This window comes from Rhinichthys klamathensis, unplaced genomic scaffold (assembly GCF_029890125.1).
Source record: "Rhinichthys klamathensis goyatoka isolate OS25496 unplaced genomic scaffold, OSU_Roscu_1.1 h1tg000140l_1, whole genome shotgun sequence".
NCBI classification, from domain to species: Eukaryota; Metazoa; Chordata; class Actinopteri; order Cypriniformes; family Leuciscidae; genus Rhinichthys; species Rhinichthys klamathensis.
Window position 1 is genome coordinate 1,610,385 of NW_026606675.1, and position 14,923 is coordinate 1,625,307.

General features: G+C 38.3%; 1 protein-coding gene across 1 annotated transcript in view; it reads left to right on the forward strand.

The window, feature by feature from the left end:
* The first annotated feature begins 421 nt into the window (after positions 1 to 421).
* Positions 422 to 14,923, forward strand: part of ptp4a2b (protein tyrosine phosphatase 4A2b) — a 31,179-nt gene continuing 16,677 nt past the window's right edge. The window contains exon 1 of the mRNA XM_056257600.1: positions 422 to 551. The gene's annotated coding sequence lies outside the window, so the exon portion shown is untranslated. The remainder of the gene's footprint in view (positions 552 to 14,923) is intronic.

Here is a 14,923-nt window from a genome sequence, read left to right on the forward strand (position 1 = left end):
AAGAATTAAAATGCAATTTATTGAAAGACAAAACAGTTTTTTTTTTAATACAGGAAACTTACATTTGTGAACATTAAAATTTTCCATTAAAAGAATAAAATGTATTATATTAACCTGACTGCGCTTGGCTTGTCTGTACAGTTCTCCAAGCGTCCAAATAATAATTATTTCCAATAAGACACATATTGACCATCAATATTCTCTAATAGCCTATAATCACAAACATTTAGCCAAAACGGTCTTACGAATGGGCAGTACCCAAACAAATCAACCAGGGAAACTGTCACAAACAGTGCAAATAAATTCAATATCACCTTTACATTTTACAAAGCAATGTTTCGATGGGTAAATCAAATCCTCAAGTCCTCTTAAAACGTCAACAGGCTGGCTCTTGCGCAAAGATGACGCAGTCACTGACTCCTCCCCTTCAGTTCATCTCAATTCAGTTTCACTGAGGACGACAAACACGACTTCACCCTCAAAGCGGTTACGGCTCTACGTGCACTTTCTCTGGGGATTGCCAAGGGATTTCAATGTTTGGCCCGTTCTTTGTAAGTATCGCCTATTACCACTAGCTTTCTGTCTTCTAATATGGCAGAAAGATGTTAAAAAGGACTACCCGAGACGTTTTTTTGCCTGTTTCTAGTGTAGCTGTGAAAGCTCGCGTTCAGCCGGTGAAGGAGCTCGCGAGTGTGGCAGCCATTTGCCCGCGTACGTTTGAACGGAAACTCCATAATCGTCTTTTATTTGTTTTTACGGTTGGACGGTTTTAACCGGGTCAAGGACGGTTTGTCGCTCATTCCTATATATGTTGATTTATGAAGGGTCTGGAGTTCTCCTCAGGCTGTCTAGCTGTCCTGTACTGCGCTGGCTAGCCGCTTGCTAGCGGTCTCATCATCAGCCAGAGACCATGTCAAGAAGTTACTCGGACAGTTTATTTGCCGCTACACTTTTAACTCTATGTTTAGATATCTGGTTAATTCCGGGTCTGAACATAATATTTAAGGATTACTTACTAATTTTTCACTATTTGACCGGCTGAGAGGGTCCGAGAGGGTGCGATTGAATTGTTAGCCTGGGAGCTAACGTTAATGTTATTAACTGTCAGTTCAGTCAGATAACACTTTATCGTCAAACCCCAGAATGTTCCTGATTTCAGTGGCTCAATTGTTATGCAAAGCGTGGAAGATTAGAGTCCTTAATTTTAGATTTTTTTTTACTGTAAGTTACTACAAACCTTGCCAATTCACGTGTGTGTGAGTTGGTTTCTTCATATTCATGTTTGCTTTATTTTAACTGTGAGTCTGACATATGGTAAATCTTTAAAGCCGTGTCTTTGATCATTCCTGTATCCAGCACCTGGTTAAACTGTAAGCTGATGATCCAGCATGAGACCTGAACTGCGCAGTAAACTAACTGTTAGCTGCTAATCCGAAAGTTTTTAAATGCCAAGCTTGTAGAACAGAACAGGTATGATGACGTATGGGGAAACTGAATTAAACCGGTATTTGATATGATCCAAGATTGTTGTATTTAGGTGCCATGTGTAGTATTTGATGAGTCACCTGGCTTCATGCTCCACCTGTTCTCAACCTGCTCATGTGTGTAATCGATACAAGGAAACTGTACAGGTCTTGGTAAGTGGTTTATGCATTGTCTTTGAGACTGGACATCGGAAGTTGTAAAATTCCCAAGTGGGAACAAGTCAGGACATGTTTTAGAGGTTGATGTATCTGTCTAATATAAGCTGAGAAATTTCAATAACATGACAAGTTTTTTTTTTTTTTTTTTTTTTTTGCTGTTACATGGTGAAGCTTAGTTGAGACAGTACATTAGTTGTTTGAAATCCTGCAACTGACAAGGTTGCTTTTTATCGCTTTGACCTTGCCTTATCTACATATTTATTGGACAGGTAACTTATAGGCCTCTGAATAACACTGTGACATTTATTTCACAATTTAATCAACCTTATACCTATATGGGCATTTCATTGATAGTTTGACAGAATTTTTGTTTACTACATTGGGACCGCTTTAATTAAATGTGAGGACAAAAACTTCAGTAAACAGAAAATATCTATCTATACTTTTAATATTTTTTATTGAAATATTACATATAAAAACTTGCAGATCTATTTCTGTAACTAGGCTACATGTTATCACATTAACAGCCAGTCAGTGTTTAACTTTACACTGGTTTAGGCCTAAGTTTCATGAATCTGGAGGGAGTACACAACACTTTAAGTAGGAATGGGACGGTATGAAAATTTAACATCACGATTATAGTGACCAAAATTATCATGATTATCAATATTATCACGGTTTTGTTAAAACGAGATTAAAGTGTTCAAATAAAGATTGATGCTTACACTGAAAACATTTCAACAAGTTTTATATTTGAAAAATCAGCAAACAACAAATAAAACAAGCAGCTCTATGCACTTTTTAAAGCAAAATTCTATTCTGTGGCATTTCCTTCTTTATAATGACCGTTGTCAATAGCAACGCAACACATCCATGTATCACAATGGAAGCGCTTGTTTCATTCAAATACAACTTGCCGTCTTGCGTTTCCGTTTTTGATTGTAAACAAACAAATTATTTCATTTTCAATGCAGAGTTTGATAATATTGTTGTGATCATCTTGTCTGGACGATTGTTTTGTAGTCTGTACAAAATGGATTTATAAACGGGTGAGATTTAAAATATTAATCTCAATTCAATATGTCCCCTTAATTATGTGTTAAAAAAATCGGGGTAATGAGTAGGCTATAATGAATATACATTACTATACATTAAATGTCACTCTTAATACTCTTGTTTGGACTTTCACGTTCGTCTTTGGCTCAAAGCCACTTGCTGCGAACTTTTCTTCGCGGAAGCTTCACGTATATTTGAAAGAGATACAAAAGAGAGATTTTATCTCAACTATATTTTGTGCCCAATTATTTCCCAGACGTAGTTTTGGAATTGAGGTCTAAGTTAACTTTCCTTGCGTTCGCTGTAACAGTGGGTGATGGTCACACAAGACGACTCGGCAGATTTGAAGCGTTTCTATTGCAGCGACTTTTTATGTGCATGTTCTGCAGACAGGGTGACCATCCTCGGTTAAGTTTCCCTCAAGACTTTTGTAAAAAGCCAAAATATGACCACACCTCAGATTTGGTCCTCTTAAAAGGCTGACAAATCTCCCGAGCACGGTCACATGCCTTCCGCCATTCCTTCTCAAATAAAAAACAAAACATCATTGCCAGCTGTGCCTGCGTCAGACTGTTGCTGGCTGGACAGGATTTATCGAGTTATTAAAATCGCGATAATCAAACACGGTTTTAATGATAATTAAATTTTGAACGATATTACTAACCGTCAGCACATTTTATCGTGGTTTATAGTGAAACCGGTAATCGTCCCATCCCTAACTTTAAGTAATAATAAGTTTCTGCTGTATCTGTTACATTTGCAGGTGTTGATTCAGTTTCAGTAACGTTTCATGCGTAGACTTGAGGCCATCAAAAGATTTGCCTTTACTTTTTTTTTTTCTAAAACAAGTTGGAAAGTGAGTAAAACATTTGCCTTAATGGAGAGATGTTTGTTCATTCCTCAATTCAATGGAACTGTGTGAATTTCATCCTTATTCTATTTTCTTATGAGGTGCTAAATAAGTGCTTTTATGCACTCATATCTGTGTTCAGTCAGGACAGTGGATCCTCTCTGTGATGATTTCTGGCATCACTGTGCTTTGTATGTCCACACATCTCTGTCCCATATTATACATAATTGAATGCATCATCATGACTTGTTGCTGTAGAATTTATGCTGCTCAAAGAAGATAGACATAATCAGCATGGTGCTGCTTTGTGCTAGTTTTGACAAGTCTGCTGAAACCTTTCTCATTGTTAACTAACATTAAGACTATCATATGAAGGCCTGATAACCTTTCAAAACTCTAAAGTACAAGCATGTCTTTTTTTAGGCCTGTTCGGACCATATTTATAGCTTGTTTGGCATTTTGGGCTGTCAGTAGCCACTCTTACTGGGCAGCATGTTAAATGTCACTGGTAGCAGTAGTTCACAGCTTGTTAACAAACATGGATCGAGTTGTGCCTCACAGCAGGCTTTCTTAAAACATCTACACAACTGGCAACAGCATGACTCCCATTCCTCCCACTGTCTTTTCAGCTTGTCTGCTTAAATATTGAAGGACTGTTGTACCCTTTGAGCCAGCATTGCAAGCCCAGCAGGAGCGCGGCTAACCCTTGATGAACGAGTGTGGTGCTCGCCACAGTCTCATCCTGACCTGCAAGACATCTGCTCCCTCTGCATGGCTTCGATGCAAGCTGCGTGATGTGGCCTTTGAAACGGCAGTCAATCCTCAAGATTTTTGTGTTGAATAACATGAACTGTCTGTCTATTGTTTGAGTCATTCTATTAGGTTTACAGTCACGGTGCTGTAAGCTTCAACTTGACAGGAAGTGGGCAGGTTTGTGGCAGCTTTTACAAGAGCCACCCTCTTAGCGGAGTTTCCACTGAACTTGTCTTCCCTCAGCGCTTCTTCAACACAATAATGTGGTGGTTGGCTGATGTTGACACTTTTTTTTTTTTATCACATCAGTTTCATCAGTTAAATTACACAAGACATTTTTAAACGCATTCTTTATATATTTTGTTCATGGGTAGCTTTAAACAAACATTTCGTAAAGGTCTAAAGTTTGTAAATCTACTATGGGAACCGGAGCTTCTAGCGGCAGCTGCAGTGACGCAAACTAAACAATCAAATTACACTTCAAATTATTTTTTCCCAAAGATGTTTTGTCATTTTAGGTCGTTTTTATCACGCTGATGTAAGTTTAAGTGTTTGTTTTTTAAATTTAGTTTGGTCTTAGTTATTTGATGCTATAAAAGCGCCATATTAGGACTTTGGCAGCTTCACTTTTCACCAATGGAAGAGAGTGAAGGGGTGTCGTCCATCTTTTTTTACAGTCTATGGTTGAAAACATTAAACAATGTGTAAACCAAAATATATAAAGAACAAAAGCATTTAAGCTCATGCAGCACGAATGGAAAAAAACGCTAGTAAAGCAGACTGCGCCAATTATCGTATTCACTAGTCCGACTCCGCACATGGTTATCGTGTTTATATTGTTTCACGTTCATGTTGAGAAGCAATACCCACATGCTTGAGTGAGAAAAACGAGCTGCCCTGACGGGCGTTGCAGAGACACAAAGATAACGGTGTGCCAAGCAAAGTTTCTAACAGCACTTTGTGTTTTCTGTTCTTAATTCTTTCTCCCTCAACGAAACTTAAAGTATATGTCTCAAAATCATTTTGCTGTCTGATAAGGCATCATCTCGGCTCACTCGGGGTACAGCTGCGCTTTCCTGCAGTCGTGAATGCAGTGATGGACAGCTGTCCAGAACTACATTAAACTACTATATATAATGTGTAATAATGCAATGGGGGAATATTTATGGCTCCTGATAATGCCAATGTCTTGTTACCAGTAAAAAGTTAAAAGCAAAGCACAACAAATTCAGTAGAACAAACTGTAAGCTGTTATTCAAACAGACTCAACTTGTGTGCGCTTACTGTGCAGCGGTCGTGCTAATGGTTTGTCAGAGGTCCTAACTTAATAAAATAAGCTGTGTTACTATGAGGAATGATTGCCTTTAAATGTTGAACTGGTGCGAGATACTAGCGTACCTTATTGAATTCATTCTCTTTTAAAATGGCATCCTTTTTTGAGGAATGTTGTGATTATGGCAAAGCACAGCACAAGAATGATGATGGCTTCGCTCTGGCTGTACCTTATTGCCTTGTCTGTTGAGTGAGACTGCTGTGCTGAGCCCCTGGGTTTGGCAGCACAGATATCTCCCTTTCTATGCTATTGTCTTTTTGATGCACATTTTCATACCAACTGCTTTCAGCATAAAAATGGTTGACCTCTTCCTTGGATCTGTGCAGGGAGCTGACTACAAAAATGATGGGATTGTCTATCGGCCCAACCCTAGTAGGGATGCACGATATATCTGCCACCCTATCAATATCGGCCGATATATATTTCCTTTTCAATGTTATCGTTATCGGCCCGATAAGAATATTTGGCCGATATATTAAATCCGATAAATAATGGATTTTTCCTTCAGACGCGCACTGTTCGCCACGATGATTTTGAATTGCTTGAAATATGATTTTTTGAATCACTAAGTGCAACAGTTAAGTCTGTCATATAGGCTACATAAAATTATAATAAGAACATTATAATTGTGTGCTTGGGATGTGGCTTTTAATATTAAGATTTAGTATTATCGGCCAATATACCGGTTATCGGCTTTCAAATATAAAAAATTGTCTATCGGCCAAAACTTTGATATCGGTGCATCCCTAGTCGGCAGACTTTGAATATAGTTTATCAGGCTTCGCTCAGTAGTCAAGACTGGGCATGATAAAATACATTTCTATGTAAAGGGATTTTACTTTTTGTTGCTATGGGCTGGCTGAATGTCATGACTGCCATAGATACAAAAAAAATTTATCCATGGTGTGTAAATGAATCTATGATTCAGGGAGTTCTTCTCTAGCACTGCTGAGAGACTAGTGAGGAATGCAGACAGACGGGCCTCAAGAATGTGTGTGGCATTCAGTGTGTACTTCAGGTGTATTTATAGGCCACTAAGTATGCTTTACACAGATTTTTATTTTTGGTCTGAGATAAAGTGTGCCGCATTCTAAACTGGTAGTCCTATTTAAACCGCTTAATAGCTACTTTAACTTGATGACCCTATGGTCCATTGGTTATTTGATGCCCTTTGTCTTTTGTTACTGTCTGCATGGTGTAATTCAGGCATGTTTATGCGAAAATAGCTACTCTTAACTTTTTCCTCTTAGCAACTTAAAACAACACCTGGAGAGATGGAGCATTCATTCTTACATTGTTATCCTGTCTCAAAGCAGGACCCATATTTCCTCTCCTTTTCTGAGAATGGCACTGGTGGCCTCTTTAATGTTTATTAATACTCAGAATTCACACTCTGGGGTGCCTCCATTCTAGCAGGCAGAAGGAGCGAAGTTCATCCTTTGTGTCCGGTTTTCCAGTGTAATAGGACTTCATCACCTTCTGGTGACATTAGGTTTGAAATCCTAGTGGGGTTTTTGTCAGTTCTCGGTAAGATATTTACCTGAGGAGCCGTTCATTGTTTAAAGGAAAAGAATAATATTTCAACCCATGTCTTTGGCTGTATTTAGAGCTCTGTTAGTTTAAATCTCACCTTAATGTCAGCAGGATGAAATGAGAATTTTTCTTAATGTATGTTAATTATCTTATTGTAAATTTATCCATGCATACATTTAATAAAAAAAAAATGACAGCATAATTTTAAATGAAATTATCATAACTTCTGTTGAAACAACAGATTTCTCTCTGATGACATATCCCAGACTTCTCCAATCGTTCAGTCTTCCCAAACCCCGCCCCTAGTTACAATTGACTTCAAAACTCTCATTCAGATCTGCTTTCATCCAATCAACAAACGATGGATTGAATTTTTTCCTTTTTTTCCATTATGTAATATTACGAGATATAAATGACAAATGTTGCTTTTTTTAATATCCCCGGAAAAATCATTGTGAATATTTAATGTATCGCTCAGCCCAGGGTTTCCGTTGTCCGGTAATTACCGGACATTGGCCGGGAAAAAAATGAAATGTTCGACAAAATTAAATCTCTCCGGTCAAATTGTCCGATTAAAATGGCCTAATAATCCCGCCCCCCTAACACAATCTGAATTTGAGAATAAGCCAAAAAATGTATAAAGCAAAAATACACCGACCGATCAGAAGGATTATTTGAAGGATTATTTGCCATTTTACAAGCATTGAGTCTGCGGACACTGCTCCTCTTATCGATGCCGTAAGCCTGCGACGTGATGCCCTCGCTGTCATGACAGCGCTCCGTGGCTATAGAGCAGTGGTTTTCAAACCCTGGGTCGCGACCCTCGGGTGGGTCGCGAGAATTAAAAAATGGGTCGCCAGTGATTTAAAAAAAAAAAAAATAATAATTCCGTTTTCTAATTAAATTAATAGCTTTGAAACAACGAAACAAACTGAATGCTTCTGACATGCGTGTTGCCCTCTCGTCCTGCGAACCGGCTTGGGACCAGATTATACAGAATAAGCAGGCCCTTCTCATTAATATAGCTACACAAAACACGCACTCGTTCGCTCCACCCGCAACACACACACGTTCGCTCCATCGGCAACAACACACTAACACTCGTCGTTCCTTCCTAGGGCTGTCAAAATTAGGCTACTCAAAAATTACGTTCTAAAAAATCCATCTAAAAAAACACATATGCTATATTCGAACTATTCGAACATCTGGTTGTGCATTTTGTCAATGACGCGCATTACGTCAATAACAGGTCAAATTAATACAAAGAGACATAACTACTTGTTTAGGTAGTTTATTTAAGTTTAAACATATTTGACAACGTATTACCTACACAAAAACAAGTAGCCTAAATCAACTAATGGCCTAGACCGCAGACCTCACTCTCGCTAGGCACTCTTTCTCTCTCTCTCTCTCTCTCCCTCACCTCACGCTCTCTGCGCATAACGGTTTAAATGAACAACAACAACGATAAACAAATGTTGAGTGCTAATCAAGAGTTTTGTGCAAGCAATTTAAGGTCGCGACTCTTGTCCCAAATATAGCAGGCTTCATTCAGTGATTGAAACAAATATTATTAACATTAATTGAAGTTTTAAAGAACTGACATTGAACGCCCCGAGCGAGCTGTGCTGTGGTAAACATGGAACTTTTCCTTGACATGAAACGGTAAATAATCAAACCAGTGAAGCCTGCGATGCATGGAACTGCTGTATCTAACCTACCTTATTCATGCAATAAATAAGAATAATAAATAAAAAACTTTCAGCTGTGCCAGCCCAGTGCGACTCTTGTGACCTGTCCCTGATCCCTCAGGCAGCACCCACTCGCAAAGCAGACAGCCGCGCCTCTGATACCGCGGGCGTGTTTTTCCACATTCAAATATTAATTTTCACATTCGAAATTCAGTTTTTTAAAACTATTCGAATTTAGAATATTCGTTGACAGCCCTATTCTCATTTGAATTATAAATAAGTTTGCTTTTAAATTGTGTGTGATTTTGGTTGGGTGACAGTTAAGTTTGACAAGAGTTTACAGTTTGACAAAACCACAATGTTGTGTTTTAACAATGTTGTGTCGAGTGTACACAAGTATAAATAAACACTTCGCAGTTTGAATGATGTCCTGTATGAACGACGGAGCATATTTTTTGTTTCCAGTGCCGCGCCTCACACACACACACACACACACACACACACACACACACACACACACACACACAAATACACCATTCCAGGCTTGACATCGCAGCCTGTTCATTATAGCCGAAATAAAAATATGACAACAAAATAGTCAACCTAATATAAAAATCACACTGCTCTGTTTAAATAGTCAATTCGTACCATTCAGCGTAAGCACCGCTCAACCGTGATGTTTCCAAGCACATTTTTGCGCATGTGAAAAGGATCATTTTTTTTCCTGTCGATATTGCAACGTGAGTGAAGTTGCTACAACGCCTATAATAAAGAATAGTTTACCATCAAATACATCGCGAATGTTAAAATATTTTGATTCTAATGAGAGAGTTAGGCTACGTGAGCATAATGCCCCTTTTACTTTCCCTTTAAATTATTTCGTTTTGGCTTGTTTAGTTATTATTTTTTTATTCTTGTTCTGTTCTGTATATAATTAATATTACATTTAAAGAGTTTGTTGTGGAATATGTTTTGTGTATTTGTATTTTTTAAGCATTCAGCAAACGAGAAGCTATTTATTGGTTAAAAGTCCTGTATGTAGGCCTATAGCTTGATCTAATTATTTTAGAATCGACTTTGCGTTGCAATCGCGTCAAGGATCAGCAAGTGCACGTGCATCATCAAAAGTAAAGTGGTTAAAAAAAGTGCTTAAAGAAAGGTTAAAGAAAAAAAATTCTGCGCACAAGCCTATGGGTCGCGTTAAAAAAAAAAAAAAAAAAAAAAAGGGTCCCTCTTGAAAAAGTTTGAAAACCACTGCTATAGAGGATTGCATTTCTCCACAGCCCACGAAGTCCTCATATGTGATTTCAACGAAATGTATCCAGTAGGGATGCTCATTTCGGTTAATTTTCCCGACCGACAACCGCCGTTCCTTAATCGATTATTAACCGTTAACTGTAGGGGTGGTTAATCTGTCTGATTTCCCGATTCGATTTGATTACGATTATTGAAGTCCCGATTCGATTACAGTCGATTTTCGATTATTAACGGTTTTCGATTAGCGATTATTGATTTTCCATTTCACAACAGTAAACGAAAATACACTACAAAGTGTTTGCAGTATTAAAAAAAGTCAGCTGCTGAATTACTTAACTCTTTTATTGAGTAACAACAACTCAAAGCACTTTCTGTGTCGTGTAGTTATAACTTCAGAATTATTTGTATGTAGCTTATGTTCTGTAGAACACAGAAATGAATACATCACATTGTGTTGTGACTCATCAAGTTGAACTAAACAATAACAAATAAATGAAAGGCTTATTTCCTTTAGGAAGTAGATCAGAACCAACATACTGTAGAAATTGGACAATTTTCTTCTAGAAAGACAAGGCGTTGTAGCAAGCAACGCTCGTTAGGCCGGAGACACACTGGCTGTGTGGCGTGAGCGTGGCGTTTCTGTTGCGTGTCAGCTGCGTCGCGTTTTCTGTGTCTTTGTACACCAGAAACGTGTCTGACGCGGCGCCGCTGCTGCTAGGTGACATAGAGGGACAGTCTACATTTGGGTTAGCGGTGTGTTAATCCTTACTACAACAATTTCAACTCTTGCCTCTTGCCTTTACGACAACAATTTCAACTGTTATCACACATCTTCCAAAATCCGAAAAATAGGGAAGTGGGCTGTCTGTTTATTTCAATAACATTTACAAATTTTGTGTAGCTTTAAAGAGCCTATATTTAGCCTGATGGTGGACCGTCACTCAGAAGACACACTATGTTGTTATTGTAGCCTATTATCTTTATATCCTCCTGAGGCCCAGAACGTTTTTTTTCAAAAGTTTTTTTTCTTCTTCATGTAATCACATTGTTAAGAGCATAAGAAACAAATGAAAAAAAGAGATATTTTATTCATATGTTATGCTATGACCTCTGTAGTGAACACCAGGACTCGATTGTTTAAAAAATAAAAATGACATAAATTTGTATATAGGCAAAAATAATGGCAATATTTGAAAATCGATTATTATTATTATTATTTGTTTAAATTACATTGATATCTGAATTTATATCAAAACCTAGACTTTCAAACATCAAAATGTAATTTATTAATATTTATTCATGTACAAAATGACATATAAACATCGTTTCCTATTCTATTTTGCCTGGAAACGCTTCCAACACGCTTGCGTGTCGCGTGAAAAATAGGCGTCGGTTCTATTTCTAGCATGCACGCGTTTTCCGCGCGGCTCATGCAGGCAGTGTGCAAGCTCTAACCTGTTAGCATGGGAGCCGAAATAAAAACGGACACACCACGCAGCTGAGACGCTCACGCCACGCAGCCAGTGTGTCTCCGGCACACCTGCTCTCACTCGCTCTGGCTGCCGTTACACACGCTTGCTACTGGAACTGGGCGCGTTCGTGACGTTCAACTTCCGGTATAACATTTTTTACAAAATAAAATAATGCAAATTTTTTTTTTTATAATAAAAAATCGATTTTTGAAAATGTAATAATCGATTCATACTCGTCCATAACATACTCGCGAGTAATCAATAATCGATTTTTTTCACCACCCCTAGTTAACTGATAAGATTATTATATTGAACGAGCGCGTCGCTTCCATTATGGAAGTGCCTACATTTGAAATAACGAACTTGAGCGCGCAAAAGACGCGATATGTGAACAGGCCCTTACGCGGCTTATGCGCATTGCAAGTTGTAGAGAGACACTGGGAAGTTTTGATTTTAAGTCGGCAGCTGCACAATTCAGCAATGCAAAACCGAGTAAAAAGTAGCCTAAAATGACGCGAGACAATGTTATAGGCCTAGTCATTTGTTTGTTCCAGGTCATTTGACAAGGAGTCATTTCACGGTGGCCAATTTAAATGTTACCAGATAAATGAGACATACTGATGGTGCGTTCACGTGCTATGAAAAATATGATATTTTCCACTTGTGAACTGGTATTTACCAGTGTGTTGCGTTCAAGTGCTTTTGTTGTCGTAATGTGGTAAAAAGAGGGGTTGAATAACTGTTCGTCTGTTATAGGACAACTTAGTTTGAATAAACAAGCAGACACTGATTAGCTACTCGCTCTGTTTATTTAACATGAACAGCAAGACAACTAGAAGTGAATGTGCTTTCCATTAAATTAATCTCACAGTTAACAAATCCTTAACAAACAAACGTTGCAATGAACGTGCTTTGTTTTAAATAAATCACACACAGTAACAAAACCTTAAAAAAAACTTTGCAATGAACTTTGCAATTTAGACGCGCAAACTGCGTGCCGGTGCGGTGAGACGTGCATGCTCGGGCAGATTCGGCTTGAAGTCGGTCATCCTCGGACGCGGCGCGCGCTGTTACAAAAAAAGCCGTGCACACAGCCAAGCGAAATGGGGTCTTGCCGGTCTTGCGCACCGAACACGTCATTTTTGCCCCGCGCACCTTGGTGTCGAGTATAAACGAGCCTTTACTCCGTGTCAGAGCACGCTCTGATCGGTAAAGAACCACAGACCTCTCCCGAATCATCTCCAGCAGTAGCAGCCTCCGTTTCCCTCGTAAGCTGATATTAGTATTTAAAAATTCTCTATGATAAAAAAAGTTTGTAAAAAATATTTTAATAGCACGGTTTAGGCGGTTATAGAGTTCTGACGGTGTTCAACTATAACCGTGGGTCTCACGGTTATAATAACCGTCACACCCCTAGCTGTTTATTTTCTAGATCATGAATAGTACATATTTTTACCTTTCACGACTCTCGCGTTGCTCTCCGCCATTTTGAAAAGGTCAAAGGTTATCTCATCTTGGCAACTCGTGCATCAAAATATTCTACGAGCTGCCCAGTGGAAAATACCACGTGAGGGGGTGTTCATGTGCATTTTCCACATCGGCTTTTGGTATTTACCATAATTACCATAGCACTTGAGTGAGTGTATAATTAAGTTCGCTTGAGTAAAAACAATAGGCTACTATTCAGATATGTTATGTGGGGAAGGGGGATTGGTTTGACTATGAATGTGAAACCATAGTAAAAACAATTGGCGTTCGTTGATTGACGCCAATCGGACGTTCATGTTTTTTTCTGTCTGTTTGAAAGTTAGGCTAATTAACATGTTGTATTCTATAGGGATGTGCACGAATATTCGAATTTTCGATCTGTAATTATTATTCCAAAAATAAAATACTATTCGAATTTTACTACATTGCTTTGCTGGCCGTAAATGCAGTGAATCCATGATAAATCCCAAGCACTAACTCGCAGTTATAATTAAATGCACTGGGTGGCGCTGTGGAGTGTGTTAACAAGTTGTGTGTATTTGATCACATAATGTTGAAAATGATCTTACTAAATGGAATTACTTTTGATCAAATTAATTAATTAATCTGAGTTATAATATCATCACCACAATGAGAAATCACATGAAATCCAAACAGTCGAATGAGGAAAGATAGCTGTCCATCACTGCATTCACGACTGCAGGTAAGCGCAGCTGGACCCCGCGTGATCCGAAATGATAACTTATCTTATAGCAAAATGATTTTGAGACATATACTTCCTTTAGGTTTCGTTGAGGGAGACCGGTTTAAGAACAGAAAACGCAAAGTGCTGTTAGAAACTTAGAACTTTGTGTCTCTGAAGCGTCTGTCAGCGAAGCGCCTTTTCTCCCTCGAGCATAAATTGCTGGTGCATCCCCCTGCATGTGGATATCGTTTTTCTCTATATAAACGTGAAACAATATAAACACGATAATCATATGCTGACTCGAGTGTGTGTGTGCGTTCTGTACGATATCTGCCGCAATATGCTTTAGGCGTTTTTCCCCGTTCGCGCTGCTTGAGAATGCTTTTATTAATGCTTTTGTTTTTTATATTTTTTGTTTACACATAGGCCTACTGTTTAATGTTTTCAACTAAAAGAAAACTTTAACATATATTGTAAGCTTGTTGTGTATATTGCCTAATTGTAAGCGTGTTCAGAAATGGTGACAAAAACGTAAAAAAAAAATTAAACATAAAAAATAACGTCTTTTTCGTTAAACGTCATTTAAATAAACGAATATTCGAATATTCGATTTTTATGAGCCCGAATATTCGAATGCAATATTTTAGAAAAATGCCCATCCCTAGTATTCTATACGGCCTGATTATGTCATTTTTTAAGTTACATAGCCTGCCTCCAGGTTTCCTCAACTTGACTAATTAAGAGGCGATATTTGACCGGCATATCATCAAAATGTCCGTAAAACGAAAACTCTGCCGGTCACTTTGAAACTCTGGCTCAGCCCCTGTACGGTATCTGATCAACATTCCGTTTATTACTTGTTAAACAATGTGAAACTCTTTATGGCATTGCCAACAATACAGTTACACCTGCCCAGCCAAACCTCTTTTTCTGTTTTCATGAGTGTCAACGGACTCACCTTTTTATCTGTAATGCCCTGGAATACAGCAAACAAAACTCAAACTCTATGGTGTCTATTCGGGGAGCTTAATGCAGAAACAGTTGTTTCTTATTACAGTAATTGGTAAAGGAATGTTTACCTCCTTTCTCAGGTGTGCATTTGTGGGGGCCCAACTTGATCCAACTTGCTTTTCTCTTATACTCTCCATACCATTTAAATTAA